Genomic DNA, 14,363 nt, shown 5'->3' with positions numbered 1-14,363 from the left:
TCTGGATGTGGGCGGGACCATCGTGCTTCCTCGCGAGTGGAGACGGGTATGGCGGTGAACTTCTTGAGTTGCAGCAAGGGTGTGAAAGACCCTTTCGAAGTTCCAGAGGTTAGGTGTCATTAGTCTCCAGAGGCCTCATCGGAAATAGGCCTCATCTCGCCTGGAAGGGAGAACTTCCTGGATTTTTTCGAGTTGCGGCAGGTGTTCTCGAGTTACGACGGGGACCTCAGGGACCCGCCCTGGTGGCCTCAGGAGAGGCCAGTCCCCATGCGAGTTGCTAGGGGGCCTCTCGGGATTCCTCTCCCGTCGATACCGGGGCCAAAAGCCTTGTGTGGAGTCAGGGCCGGAACCGAGCATTCCTCTCAGGGGTTACATGGATCTTTGGGTACTTCTGGAGTCTCCCCAGGGGAGTCAGGCCTCGTCTCGAGTGGGGGCATGCACGTGCGCTTTCCTTCCAGGCTGTAGCAGCAATGTCACGCTTCCCGTCGCGTGAATCAAAGGATCTGTGGTTTTCCCTCGAGGCTTTCCCTCGAGGCTTTCCCACAGGGCTGTCCCACGTGCCACCGTGGTGTGAGTCGATCCTCGGCGTGAAAGATGAGCCAGTGCAGGGCAAAGAGGTTCCTCTGGAATGGACTGAGACATCTGGGGGACTCTTGGAATGGTGGTACGACCATGGAGTTCCTCTCGCCTTTCCTGTTGAGAGTGACTCCTCTTGAGTTGTGACGGGAACGCCGGGAATTCTTTCCCGTTGAAAGCAGGGAAAGGATCCCTCATCTCGAGCTACGAGGGGGAAACGGGGCTCCTCGGGATGTGGGCGGGACCATCGTGCTTCCTCTCGAGTGGACACGGGTATGTCGGTGAACTTCTTGAGTTGCAGCAAGGGTGTGAAAGACCCTTTCGAAGTTCCAGAGGTTAGGTGTCATTAGTCTCCAGACGCCTCATCGGAAATAGGCCTCATCTAGCCTGGAAGGGAGAACTTCCTGGATTTTCTCGAGGTGCGGCAGGTGTTCTCGAGTTACGACGGGTACCACAGGGACCCGCCCTGATGGCCTCAGGAGAGGCCAGTCCCCATGCGAGTTGCTAGGGGGCCTCCCGGGATTCCTCTCCAGTCGATACCGGGGCCAAAAACCTTGTGTGGAGTCAGGGCCAGAACCGAGGATTCCTCTCAGGGGCTGACATGGATCTTTGGGTACTTCTGGAGTCTCCCCAGGGGACTCAGGCCTCGTCTCGAGTGGGGGCATGCACGTGCGCTTTCCTTCCAGGCTGTAGCAGCAATGTCACGCTTCCCGTCGCGTGGATCAAAGGATCTGTGGTTTTCCCTCGAGGCTTTCCCTCGAGGCTTTCCCACAGGGCTGTCCCACGTGCCACCGTGGTGTGAGTCGATCCTCGGCGTGAAAGATGAGCCAGTGCAGGGCAAAGAGGTTCCTCTGGAATGGACTGAGACATCTGGGGGACTCTTGGAATGGTGGTACGACCATGGAGTTCCTCTCGCCTTTCCTGTTGAGAGTGCCTCCTCTTGAGATGCGACGGGAACGCCGGGAATTCTTTCCCGTTGAAAGCAGGGAAAGGATCGCTCATCTCGAGCTAGGAGGGGGAAACGGGGCTCCTCTGGATGTGGGCGGGACCATCGTGCTTCCTCTCGAGTGGAGACGGGTATGGCGGTGAACTTCTTGAGTTGCAGCAAGGGTGTGAAAGACCCTTTCGAAGTTCCAGAGGTTACGTGTCAGTCTCCAGACGCCTCATCGGAAATAGACCTCATCTCGCCTGGAAGGGAGAACTTCCTGGATTTTCTCGAGTTGCGGCAGGTGTTCTCGAGTTACGACGGGGACCTCAGGGACCCGCCCTGGTTGCCTCAGGAGAGGCCAGTCCCCCTGCGAGTTGCTAGGGGGCCTCTCGGGATTCCTCTCCCGTCGATACCGGGGCCAAAAACCTTGTGTGGAGTCACGGCCGGAACCGAGGATTCCTCTCAGGGGCTGACATGGATCTTTGGGTACTTCTGGAGTCTCCCCAGGGGAGTCAGGCCTCGTCTCGAGTGGGGGCATGCACGTGCGCTTTCCTTCCAGGCTGTAGCAGCAATGTCACGCTTCCCGTCGCGTGGATCAAAGGATCTGTGGTTTTCCCTCGAGGCTTTCCCTCGAGGCTTTCCCACAGGGCTGTCCCACGTGCCACCGTGGTGTGAGTCGATCCTCGGCGTGAAAGATGAGCCAGTGCAGGGCAAAGAGGTTCCTCTGGAATGGACTGAGACATCTGGGGGACTCTTGGAATGGTGGTACGACCACGGAGTTCCTCTCGCCTTTCCTGTTGAGAGTGACTCCTCTTGAGTTGTGACGGGAACGCCGGGAATTCTTTCCCGTTGAAAGCAGGGAAAGGATCCCTCATCTCGAGCTACGAGGGGGAAACGGGGCTCCTCGGGATGTGGGCGGGACCATCGTGCTTCCTCTCGAGTGGACACGGGTATGTCGGTGAACTTCTTGAGTTGCAGCAAGGGTGTGAAAGACCCTTTCGAAGTTCCAGAGGTTAGGTGTCATTAGTCTCCAGACGCCTCATCGGAAATAGGCCTCATCTAGCCTGGAAGGGAGAACTTCCTGGATTTTCTCGAAGTGCGGCAGGTGTTCTCGAGTTACGACGGGTACCACAGGGACCCGCCCTGATGGCCTCAGGAGAGGCTAGTCCCCATGCGAGTTGCTAGGGGGCCTCCCGGGATTTCTCTCCAGTCGATACCGGGGCCAAAAACCTTGTGTGGAGTCAGGGCCAGAACCGAGGATTCCTCTCAGGGGCTGACATGGATCTTTGGGTACTTCTGGAGTCTCCCCAGGGGACTCAGGCCTCGTCTCGAGTGGGGGCATGCACGTGCGCTTTCCTTCCAGGCTGTAGCAGCAATGTCACGCTTCCCTTCGCGTGGATCAAATGATCTGTGGTTTTCCCTCGAGGCTTTCCCTCGAGGCTTTCCCACAGGGCTGTCCCATGTGCCACCGTGGTGTGAGTCGATCCTCGGAGTGAAAGATGAGCCAGTGCAGGGCAAAGAGGTTCCTCTGGAATGGACTGAGACATCTGGGGGACTCTTGGAATGGTGGTACGACCATGGAGTTCCTCTCGCCTTTCCTGTTGAGAGTGCCTCCTCTTGAGATGCGACGGGAACGCTGGGAATTCTTTCCCGTTGAAAGCAGGGAAAGGATCCCTCATCTCGAGCTACGAGGGGTAAACGGGGCTCCTCTGGATGTGGGCGGGACCATCGTGCTTCCTCTCGAGTGGAGACGGGTATGGCGGTGAACTTCTTGAGTTGCAGCAAGGGTGTGAAAGACCCTTTCGAAGTTCCAGAGGTTACGTGTCAGTCTCCAGACGCCTCATCGGAAATAGACCTCATCTCGCCTGGAAGGGAGAACTTCCTGGATTTTCTCGAGGTGCGGCAGGTGTTCTCGAGTTACGACTGGTACCACAGGGACCCGCCCTGATGGCCTCAGGAGAGGCCAGTCCCCATGCGTGTTGCTAGGGGGCCTCTCGGGATTCCTCTCCCGTCGATACTGGGGCCAAATACCTTGTGTGGAGTCAGGGCCGGAACCGAGGATTCCTCTCAGGGGCTGACATGGATCTTTGGGTACTTCTGGAGTCTCCCCAGGGGAGTCAGGCCTCGTCTCGAGTGGGGGCATGCACGTGCGCTTTCCTTCCAGGCTGTAGCAGCAATGTCACGCTTCCCGTCGCGTGGATCAAAGTATCTGTGGTTTTCCCTCTAGGCTTTCCCTCGAGGCTTTCCCACAGGGCTGTCCCACGTGCCACCGTGGTGTGAGTCGATTCTCGGCGTGAAAGATGAGCCAGTGCAGGGCAAAGAGGTTCCTCTGGAATAGACTGAGACATCTGGGGGACTCTTGGAATGGTGGTACGACCATGGAGTTCCTCTCGCCTTTCCTGTTCAGAGTGCCTCCTCTTGAGATGCGACGGGAATGCCGGGAATTCTTTCCCGTTGAAAGCAGGGAAAGGATCCCTCATCTCGAGCTACGAGGGGGAAACGGGGCTCCTCTGGATGTGGGCGGGACCATCGTGCTTTCTCTCGTGTGGAGACGGGTATGGCGGTAAACTTCTTGAGTTGCAGCAAGGGTGTGAAAGACCCTTTCGACGTTCCAGAGGTTAGGTGTCATTAGTCTCCAGACGCCTCATCGGAAATAGGCCTCATCTCGCCTGGAAGGGAGAACTTCCTGGATTTTCTCGAGTTGCGGCAGGTGTTCTCGAGTTACGACGGGGACCTCAGGGACCCGCGCTGGTGGCCTCAGGAGAGGCCAGTCCCCATGCGAGTTGCTAGGGGGCCTCTCGGGATTCCTCTCCCGTCGATACCGGGGCCAAAAACCTTGTGTGGAGTCAGGGCCGGAACCGAGGATTCCTCTCAGGGGCTGACATGGATCTTTGGGTACTTCTGGAGTCTCCCCAGGGGAGTCAGGCCTCGTCTCGAGTGGGGGCATGCACGTGCGCTTTCCTTTCAGGCTGTAGCAGCAATGTCACGCTTCCCGTCGCGTGGATCAAATGATCTGTGGTTTTCCCTCGAGGCTTTCCCTCGAGGCTTTCCCACAGGGCTGTCCCACGTGCCACCGTGGTGTGAGTCGATCCTCGGCGTGAAAGATGAGCCAGTGCAGGGCAAAGGGGTTCCTCTGGAATGGACTGAGACATCTGGGGGACTCTTGGAATGGTGGTACGACCATGGAGTTCCTCTCGCCTTTCCTGTTGAGAGTGCCTCCTCTTGAGATGCGACGGGAACGCCGGGAATTCTTTCCAGTTGAAAGCAGGGAAAGTATCCCTCATCTCGAGCTCCGAGGGGGAAACGGGGCTCCTCTGGATGTGGGCGGGACCATCGTGCTTCCTCCCGAGTGGACACGGGTATGGCGGTGAACTTCTTTAGTTGCAGCAAGGGTGTGAAAGACCCTTTCGAAGTTCCAGAGGTTAGGTGTCATTAGTCTCCAGACGCCTCATCGGAAATAGGCCTCATCTCGCCTGGAAGGGAGAACTTCCTGGATTTTCTCGAGTTGCGGCAGGTGTTCTCGAGTTACGACGGGGACCTCAGGGACCCGCCCTGGTGGCCTCAGTAGAGGCCAGTCCCCACGCGAGTTGCTAGGGGGCCTCTCGGGATTCCTCTCCCGTCGATACCGGGGCCAAAAGCCTTGTGTGGAGTCAGGGCCGGAATCGAGCATTCCTCTCAGGGGTTACATGGATCTTTGGGTACTTCTGGAGTCTCCCCAGGGGAGTCAGGCCTCGTCTCGAGTGGGGGCATGCACGTGCGCTTTCCTTCCAGGCTGTAGCAGCAATGTCACGCTTCCCATCGCGAGGATTAAAGGATCTGTGGTTTTCCCTCGAGGCTTTCCCTCGAGGCTTTCCCACAGGGCTGTCCCACGTGCCACCGTGGTGTGAGTCGATCCTCGGCGTGAAAGATGAGCCAGTGCAGGGCAAAGAGGTTCCTCTGGAATGGACTGAGACATCTGGGGGACTCTTGGAATGGTGGTACGACCATGGAGTTCCTCTCGCCTTTCCTGTTGAGAGTGCCTCCTCTTGAGCTGCGACGGGAATGCCGGGAATTCTTTCCCGTTGGAAGCAGGGAAAGGATCCCTCATCTCGAGCTCCGAGGGGGAAACGTGGCTCCTCTGTATGTGGGCGGGACCATCGTGCTTTCTCTCGTGTGGAGACGGGTATGGCGGTAAACTTCTTGAGTTGCAGCAAGGGTGTGAAAGACCCTTTCGAAGTTCCAGAGGTTAGGTGTCATTAGTCTCCAGACGCCTCATCGGAAATAGGCCTCATCTCGCCTGGAAGGGAGAACTTCCTGGATTTTCTCGAGTTGCGGCAGGTGTTCTCGAGTTACGACGGGGACCTCAGGGACCCGCCCTTGTGGCCTCAGGAGAGGCCAGTCCCCATGCAAGTTGCTAGGGGGCCTCTCGGGATTCCTCTCCCGTCGATACCGGGGCCAAAAACCTTGTGTGGAGTCAGGGCCGGAACCGAGGATTCCTCTCAGGGGCTGACATGGATCTTTGGGTACTTCTGGAGTCTCCCCAGGGGAGTCAGGCCTCGTCTCGAGTGGGGGCATGCACGTGTGCTTTCCTTCCAGGCTGTAGCAGCAATGTCACGCTTCCCGTCGCGTGGATCAAAGGATCTGTGGTTTTCCCTCGAGGCTTTCCCTCGAGGCTTTCCCACAGGGCTGTCCCACGTGCCACCGTGGTGTGAGTCGATCCTCGGCGTGAAAGATGAGCCAGTGCAGGGCAAAGAGGTTCCTCTGGAATGGACTGAGACATCTGGGGGACTCTTGGAATGGTGGTAAGACCATGGAGTTCCTCTCGCCTTTCCTGTTGAGAGTGCCTCCTCTTGAGATGCGACGGGAATGCCGGGAATTCTTTCCCGTTGAAAGCAGGGAAAGGATCCCTCATCTCGAGCTCCGAGGGGGAAACGGGGCTCCTCTGGATGTGGGCGGGACCATCGTGCTTTCTCTCGTGTGGAGACGGGTATGGCGGTAAACTTCTTGAGTTGCAGCAAGGGTGTGAAAGACCCTTTCGAAGTTCCAGAGGTTAGGTGTCATTAGTCTCCAGACGCCTCATCGGAAATAGGCCTCATCTCGCCTGGAAGGGAGAACTTCCCGGATTTTCTCGAGGTGCGGCCGGTGTTCTCGAGTTACGACGGGGACCTCAGGGACCCGCCCTGGTGGCCTCAGGAGAGGCCAGTCCCCATGCAAGTTGCTAGGGGGCCTCTCGGGATTCCTCTCCCGTCGATACCGGGGCCAAAAACCTTGTGTGGAGTCAGGGCTGGAACCGAGGATTCCTCTCAGGAGCTGACATGGATCTTTGGGTACTTCTGGAGTCCCACCAGGGGAGTCAGGCCTCTTCTCGATTGGGGGCATGCACGTGTGCTTTCCTTCCAGGCTGTAGCAGCAATGTCACGCTTCCCGTCGCGTGGATCAAAGGATCTGTGGTTTTCCCTCGAGGCTTTCCCACAGGGCTGTCCCACGTGCCACCATGGTGTGAGTCGATCCTCGGCGTGAAAGATGAGCCAGTGCAGGGCAAAGAGGTTCCTCTGGAATGGACTGAGACATCTGGGGGACTCTTGGAATGGTGGTACGACCATGGAGTTCCTCTCGCCTTTCCTGTTGAGAGTGCCTCCTCTTGAGATGCGACGGGAACGCCGGAAATTCTTTCCCGTTGAAAGCAGGGAAAGGATCCCTCATCTCGAGCTCCGAGGGGGAAATGGGGCTCCTCTGGATGTGGGCGGGACCATCGTGCTTCCTCCCGAGTGGACACAGGTACGGCGGTGAACTTCTTGAGTTGCAGCAAGGGTGTGAAAGACCCTTTCGAAGTTCCAGAGTTTAGGTGTCATTAGTCTGCAGACGCCTCATCGGAAATAGGCCTCATCTCGCCTGGAAGGGAGAACTTCCTGGATTTTCTCGAGTTGCGGCAGGTGTTCTCGAGTTACGACGGGGACCTCAGGGACCCGCCCTGGTGGCCTCAGGAGAGGCCAGTCCCCATGCCAGTTGCTAGGGGTCCTCTCGGGATTCCTCTCCCGTCGATACCGGGGCCAAAAGCCTTGTGTGGAGTCAGGGCCGGAACCGAGCATTCCTCTCAGGGGTGACATGGATCTTTGGGTACTTCTGGAGTCTCCCCAGGGGAGTCAGGCCTCGTCTCGAGTGGGGGCATGCACGTGCGCTTTCCTTCCAGGCTGTAGCAGCAATGTCACGCTTCCCGCCGCGTGCATCAAAGGATCTGTGATTTTCCCTCGAGGCTTTCCCTCGAGGCTTTCCCACAGGGCTGTCCCACGTGCCACCGTGGTGTGAGTCGATCCTCGGCGTGAAAGATGAGCCAGTGCAGGGCAAAGAGGTTCCTCTGGAATGGACTGAGACATCTGGGGGACTCTTGGAATGGTGGTACGACCATGGAGTTCCTCTCGCCTTTCCTGTTGAGAGTGCCTCCTCTTGAGATGCGACGGGAACGCCGGGAATTCTTTCCCGTTGAAAGCAGGGAAAGGATCCCTCATCTCGAGCTCCGAGGGGGAAATGGGGCTCCTCTGGATGTGGGCGGGACCATCGTGCTTCCTCCCGAGTGGACACAGGTATGGCGGTGAACTTCTTGAGTTGCAGCAAGGGTGTGAAAGACCCTTTCGAAGTTCCAGAGTTTAGGTGTCATTAGTCTGCAGACGCCTCATCGGAAATAGGCCTCATCTCGCCTGGAAGGGAGAACTTCCTGGATTTTCTCGAGTTGCGGCAGGTGTTCTCGAGTTACGACGGGGACCTCAGGGACCCGCCCTGGTGGCCTCAGGAGAGGCCAGTCCCCATGCGAGTTGCTAGGGGGCCTCTCGGGATTCCTCTCCCGTCGATACCGGGGCCAAAAGCCTTGTGTGGAGTCAGGGCCGGAACCGAGCATTCCTCTCAGGGGTGACATGGATCTTTGGGTACTTCTGGAGTCTCCCCAGGGGAGTCAGGCCTCGTCTCGAGTGGGGGCATGCACGTGCGCTTTCCTTCCAGGCTGTAGCAGCAATGTCACGCTTCCCGTCGCGTGGATCAAAGTATCTGTGGTTTTCCCTCTAGGCTTTCCCTCGAGGCTTTCCCTCAGGGCTGTCCCACGTGCCACCGTGGTGTGAGTCGATCCTCGGCGTGAAAGATGAGCCAGTGCAGGGCAAAGGGGTTCCTCTGGAATGGACTGAGACATCTGGGGGACTCTTGGAATGGTGGTACGACCATGGAGTTCCTCTCGCCTTTCCTGTTGAGAGTGCCTCCTCTTGAGATGCGACGGGAACGCCGGGAATTCTTTCCCGTTGAAAGCAGGGAAAGTATCCCTCATCTCGAGCTCCGAGGGGGAAACGGGGCTCCTCTGGATGTGGGCGGGACCATCGTGCTTCCTCCCGAGTGGACACGGGTATGGCGGTGAACTTCTTTAGTTGCAGCAAGGGTGTGAAAGACCCTTTCGAAGTTCCAGAGGTTAGGTGTCATTAGTCTCCAGACGCCTCATCGGAAATAGGCCTCATCTCGCCTGGAAGGGAGAACTTCCTGGATTTTCTCGAGTTGCGGCAGGTGTTCTCGAGTTACGACGGGGACCTCAGGGACCCGCCCTGGTGGCCTCAGTAGAGGCCAGTCCCCACGCGAGTTGCTAGGGGGCCTCTCGGGATTCCTCTCCCGTCGATACCGGGGCCAAAAGCCTTGTGTGGAGTCAGGGCCGGAATCGAGCATTCCTCTCAGGGGTTACATGGATCTTTGGGTACTTCTGGAGTCTCCCCAGGGGAGTCAGGCCTCGTCTCGAGTGGGGGCATGCACGTGCGCTTTCCTTCCAGGCTGTAGCAGCAATGTCACGCTTCCCATCGCGAGGATTAAAGGATCTGTGGTTTTCCCTCGAGGCTTTCCCTCGAGGCTTTCCCACAGGGCTGTCCCACGTGCCACCGTGGTGTGAGTCGATCCTCGGCGTGAAAGATGAGCCAGTGCAGGGCAAAGAGGTTCCTCTGGAATGGACTGAGACATCTGGGGGACTCTTGGAATGGTGGTACGACCATGGAGTTCCTCTCGCCTTTCCTGTTGAGAGTGCCTCCTCTTGAGCTGCGACGGGAATGCCGGGAATTCTTTCCCGTTGGAAGCAGGGAAAGGATCCCTCATCTCGAGCTCCGAGGGGGAAACGTGGCTCCTCTGTATGTGGGCGGGACCATCGTGCTTTCTCTCGTGTGGAGACGGGTATGGCGGTAAACTTCTTGAGTTGCAGCAAGGGTGTGAAAGACCCTTTCGAAGTTCCAGAGGTTAGGTGTCATTAGTCTCCAGACGCCTCATCGGAAATAGGCCTCATCTCGCCTGGAAGGGAGAACTTCCTGGATTTTCTCGAGTTGCGGCAGGTGTTCTCGAGTTACGACGGGGACCTCAGGGACCCGCCCTTGTGGCCTCAGGAGAGGCCAGTCCCCATGCAAGTTGCTAGGGGGCCTCTCGGGATTCCTCTCCCGTCGATACCGGGGCCAAACACCTTGTGTGGAGTCAGGGCCGGAACCGAGGATTCCTCTCAGGGGCTGACATGGATCTTTGGGTACTTCTGGAGTCTCCCCAGGGGAGTCAGGCCTCGTCTCGAGTGGGGGCATGCACGTGTGCTTTCCTTCCAGGCTGTAGCAGCAATGTCACGCTTCCCGTCGCGTGGATCAAAGGATCTGTGGTTTTCCCTCGAGGCTTTCCCACAGGGCTGTCCCACGTGCCACCGTGGTGTGAGTCGATCCTCGGCGTGAAAGATGAGCCAGTGCAGGGCAAAGAGGTTCCTCTGGAATGGACTGAGACATCTGGGGGACTCTTGGAATGGTGGTAAGACCATGGAGTTCCTCTCGCCTTTCCTGTTGAGAGTGCCTCCTCTTGAGATGCGACGGGAATGCCGGGAATTCTTTCCCGTTGAAAGCAGGGAAAGGATCCCTCATCTCGAGCTCCGAGGGGGAAACGGGGCTCCTCTGGATGTGGGCGGGACCATCGTGCTTTCTCTCGTGTGGAGACGGGTATGGCGGTAAACTTCTTGAGTTGCAGCAAGGGTGTGAAAGACCCTTTCGAAGTTCCAGAGGTTAGGTGTCATTAGTCTCCAGACGCCTCATCGGAAATAGGCCTCATCTCGCCTGGAAGGGAGAACTTCCCGGATTTTCTCGAGGTGCGGCCGGTGTTCTCGAGTTACGACGGGGACCTCAGGGACCCGCCCTGGTGGCCTCAGTAACGGCCAGTCCCCATGCAAGTTGCTAGGGGGCCTCTCGGGATTCCTCTCCCGTCGATACCGGGGCCAAAAACCTTGTGTGGAGTCAGGGCTGGAACCGAGGATTCCTCTCAGGAGCTGACATGGATCTTTGGGTACTTCTGGAGTCCCACCAGGGGAGTCAGGCCTCTTCTCGATTGGGGGCATGCACGTGTGCTTTCCTTCCAGGCTGTAGCAGCAATGTCACGCTTCCCGTCGCGTGGATCAAAGGATCTGTGGTTTTCCCTCGAGGCTTTCCCACAGGGCTGTCCCACGTGCCACCATGGTGTGAGTCGATCCTCGGCGTGAAAGATGAGCCAGTGCAGGGCAAAGAGGTTCCTCTGGAATGGACTGAGACATCTGGGGGACTCTTGGAATGGTGGTACGACCATGGAGTTCCTCTCGCCTTTCCTGTTGAGAGTGCCTCCTCTTGAGATGCGACGGGAACGCCGGAAATTCTTTCCCGTTGAAAGCAGGGAAAGGATCCCTCATCTCGAGCTCCGAGGGGGAAATGGGGCTCCTCTGGATGTGGGCGGGACCATCGTGCTTCCTCCCGAGTGGACACAGGTATGGCGGTGAACTTCTTGAGTTGCAGCAAGGGTGTGAAAGACCCTTTCGAAGTTCCAGAGTTTAGGTGTCATTAGTCTGCAGACGCCTCATCGGAAATAGGCCTCATCTCGCCTGGAAGGGAGAACTTCCTGGATTTTCTCGAGTTGCGGCAGGTGTTCTCGAGTTACGACGGGGACCTCAGGGACCCGCCCTGGTGGCCTCAGGAGAGGCCAGTCCCCATGCCAGTTGCTAGGGGTCCTCTCGGGATACCTCTCCCGTCGATACCGGGGCCAAAAGCCTTGTGTGGAGTCAGGGCCGGAACCGAGCATTCCTCTCAGGGGTGACATGGATCTTTGGGTACTTCTGGAGTCTCCCCAGGGGAGTCAGGCCTCGTCTCGAGTGGGGGCATGCACGTGCGCTTTCCTTCCAGGCTGTAGCAGCAATGTCACGCTTCCCGCCGCGTGCATCAAAGGATCTGTGATTTTCCCTCGAGGCTTTCCCTCGAGGCTTTCCCACAGGGCTGTCCCACGTGCCACCGTGGTGTGAGTCGATCCTCGGCGTGAAAGATGAGCCAGTGCAGGGCAAAGAGGTTCCTCTGGAATGGACTGAGACATCTGGGGGACTCTTGGAATGGTGGTACGACCATGGAGTTCCTCTCGCCTTTCCTGTTGAGAGTGCCTCCTCTTGAGATGCGACGGGAACGCCGGGAATTCTTTCCCGTTGAAAGCAGGGAAAGGATCCCTCATCTCGAGCTCCGAGGGGGAAATGGGGCTCCTCTGGATGTGGGCGGGACCATCGTGCTTCCTCCCGAGTGGACACAGGTATGGCGGTGAACTTCTTGAGTTGCAGCAAGGGTGTGAAAGACCCTTTCGAAGTTCCAGAGTTTAGGTGTCATTAGTCTGCAGACGCCTCATCGGAAATAGGCCTCATCTCGCCTGGAAGGGAGAACTTCCTGGATTTTCTCGAGTTGCGGCAGGTGTTCTCGAGTTACGACGGGGACCTCAGGGACCCGCCCTGGTGGCCTCAGGAGAGGCCAGTCCCCATGCGAGTTGCTAGGGGGCCTCTCGGGATTCCTCTCCCGTCGATACCGGGGCCAAAAGCCTTGTGTGGAGTCAGGGCCGGAACCGAGCATTCCTCTCAGGGGTGACATGGATCTTTGGGTACTTCTGGAGTCTCCCCAGGGGAGTCAGGCCTCGTCTCGAGTGGGGGCATGCACGTGCGCTTTCCTTCCAGGCTGTAGCAGCAATGTCACGCTTCCCGTCGCGTGGATCAAAGTATCTGTGGTTTTCCCTCTAGGCTTTCCCTCGAGGCTTTCCCTCAGGGCTGTCCCACGTGCCACCGTGGTGTGAGTCGATTCTCGGCGTGAAATATGAGCCAGTGCAGGGCAAAGAGGTTCCTCTGGAATAGACTGAGACATCTGGGGGACTCTTGGAATGGTGGTACGACCATGGAGTTCCTCTCGCCTTTCCTGTTGAGAGTGCCTCCTCTTGAGATGCGACGGGAATGCCGGGAATTCTTTCCCGTTGAAAGCAGGGAAAGGATCCCTCATCTCGAGCTACGAGGGGGAAACGGGGCTCCTCTGGATGTGGGCGGGACCATCGTGCTTTCTCTCGTGTGGAGACGGGTATGGCGGTAAACTTCTTGAGTTGCAGCAAGGGTGTGAAAGACCCTTTCGAAGTTCCAGAGGTTAGGTGTCATTAGTCTCCAGACGCCTCATCGGAAATAGGCCTCATCTCGCCTGGAAGGGAGAACTTCCTGGATTTTCTCGAGTTGCGGCAGGTGTTCTCGAGTTACGACGGGGACCTCAGGGACCCGCGCTGGTGGCCTCAGGAGAGGCCAGTCCCCATGCGAGTTGCTAGGGGGCCTCTCGGGATTCCTCTCCCGTCGATACCGGGGCCAAAAACCTTGTGTGGAGTCAGGGCCGGAACCGAGGATTCCTCTCAGGGGCTGACATGGATCTTTGGGTACTTCTGGAGTCTCCCCAGGGGAGTCAGGCCTCGTCTCGAGTGGGGGCATGCACGTGCGCTTTCCTTTCAGGCTGTAGCAGCAATGTCACGCTTCCCGTCGCGTGGATCAAATGATCTGTGGTTTTCCCTCGAGGCTTTCCCTCGAGGCTTTCCCACAGGGCTGTCCCACGTGCCACCATGGTGTGAGTCGATCCTCGGCGTGAAAGATGAGCCAGTGCAGGGCAAAGGGGTTCCTCTGGAATGGACTGAGACATCTGGGGGACTCTTGGAATGGTGGTACGACCATGGAGTTCCTCTCGCCTTTCCTGTTGAGAGTGCCTCCTCTTGAGATGCGACGGGAACGCCGGGAATTCTTTCCCGTTGAAAGCAGGGAAAGTATCCCTCATCTCGAGCTCCGAGGGGGAAACGGGGCTCCTCTGGATGTGGGCGGGACCATCGTGCTTCCTCCCGAGTGGACACGGGTATGGCGGTGAACTTCTTTAGTTGCAGCAAGGGTGTGAAAGACCCTTTCGAAGTTCCAGAGGTTAGGTGTCATTAGTCTCCAGACGCCTCATCGGAAATAGGCCTCATCTCGCCTGGAAGGGAGAACTTCCTGGATTTTCTCGAGTTGCGGCAGGTGTTCTCGAGTTACGACGGGGACCTCAGGGACCCGCCCTGGTGGCCTCAGTAGAGGCCAGTCCCCACGCGAGTTGCTAGGGGGCCTCTCGGGATTCCTCTCCCGTCGATACCGGGGCCAAAAACCTTGTGTGCAGTCAGGGCCGGAACCGAGGATTCCTCTCAGGGGCTGACATGGATCTTTGGGTACTTCTGGAGTCTCCCCAGGGGAGTCAGGCCTCGTCTCGAGTGGGGGCATGCACGTGTGCTTTCCTTCCAGGCTGTAGCAGCAATGTCACGCTTCCCGTCGCGTGGATCAAAGGATCTGTGGTTTTCCCTCGAGGCTTTCCCTCGAGGCTTTCCCACAGGGCTGTCCCACGTGCCACCGTGGTGTGAGTCGATCCTCGGCGTGAAAGATGAGCCAGTGCAGGGCAAAGAGGTTCCTCTGGAATGGACTGAGACATCTGGGGGACTCTTGGAATGGTGGTACGACCATGGAGTTCCTCTCGCCTTTCCTGTTGAGAGTGCCTCCTCTTGAGATGCGACGGGAATGCCGGGAATTCTTTCC

This window comes from Capricornis sumatraensis, unplaced genomic scaffold (genome assembly GCF_032405125.1).
Source record: "Capricornis sumatraensis isolate serow.1 unplaced genomic scaffold, serow.2 scaffold3, whole genome shotgun sequence".
In the NCBI taxonomy this organism is placed as follows: domain Eukaryota; kingdom Metazoa; phylum Chordata; class Mammalia; order Artiodactyla; family Bovidae; genus Capricornis; species Capricornis sumatraensis.
This window is presented reverse-complemented; position numbering follows the sequence as displayed.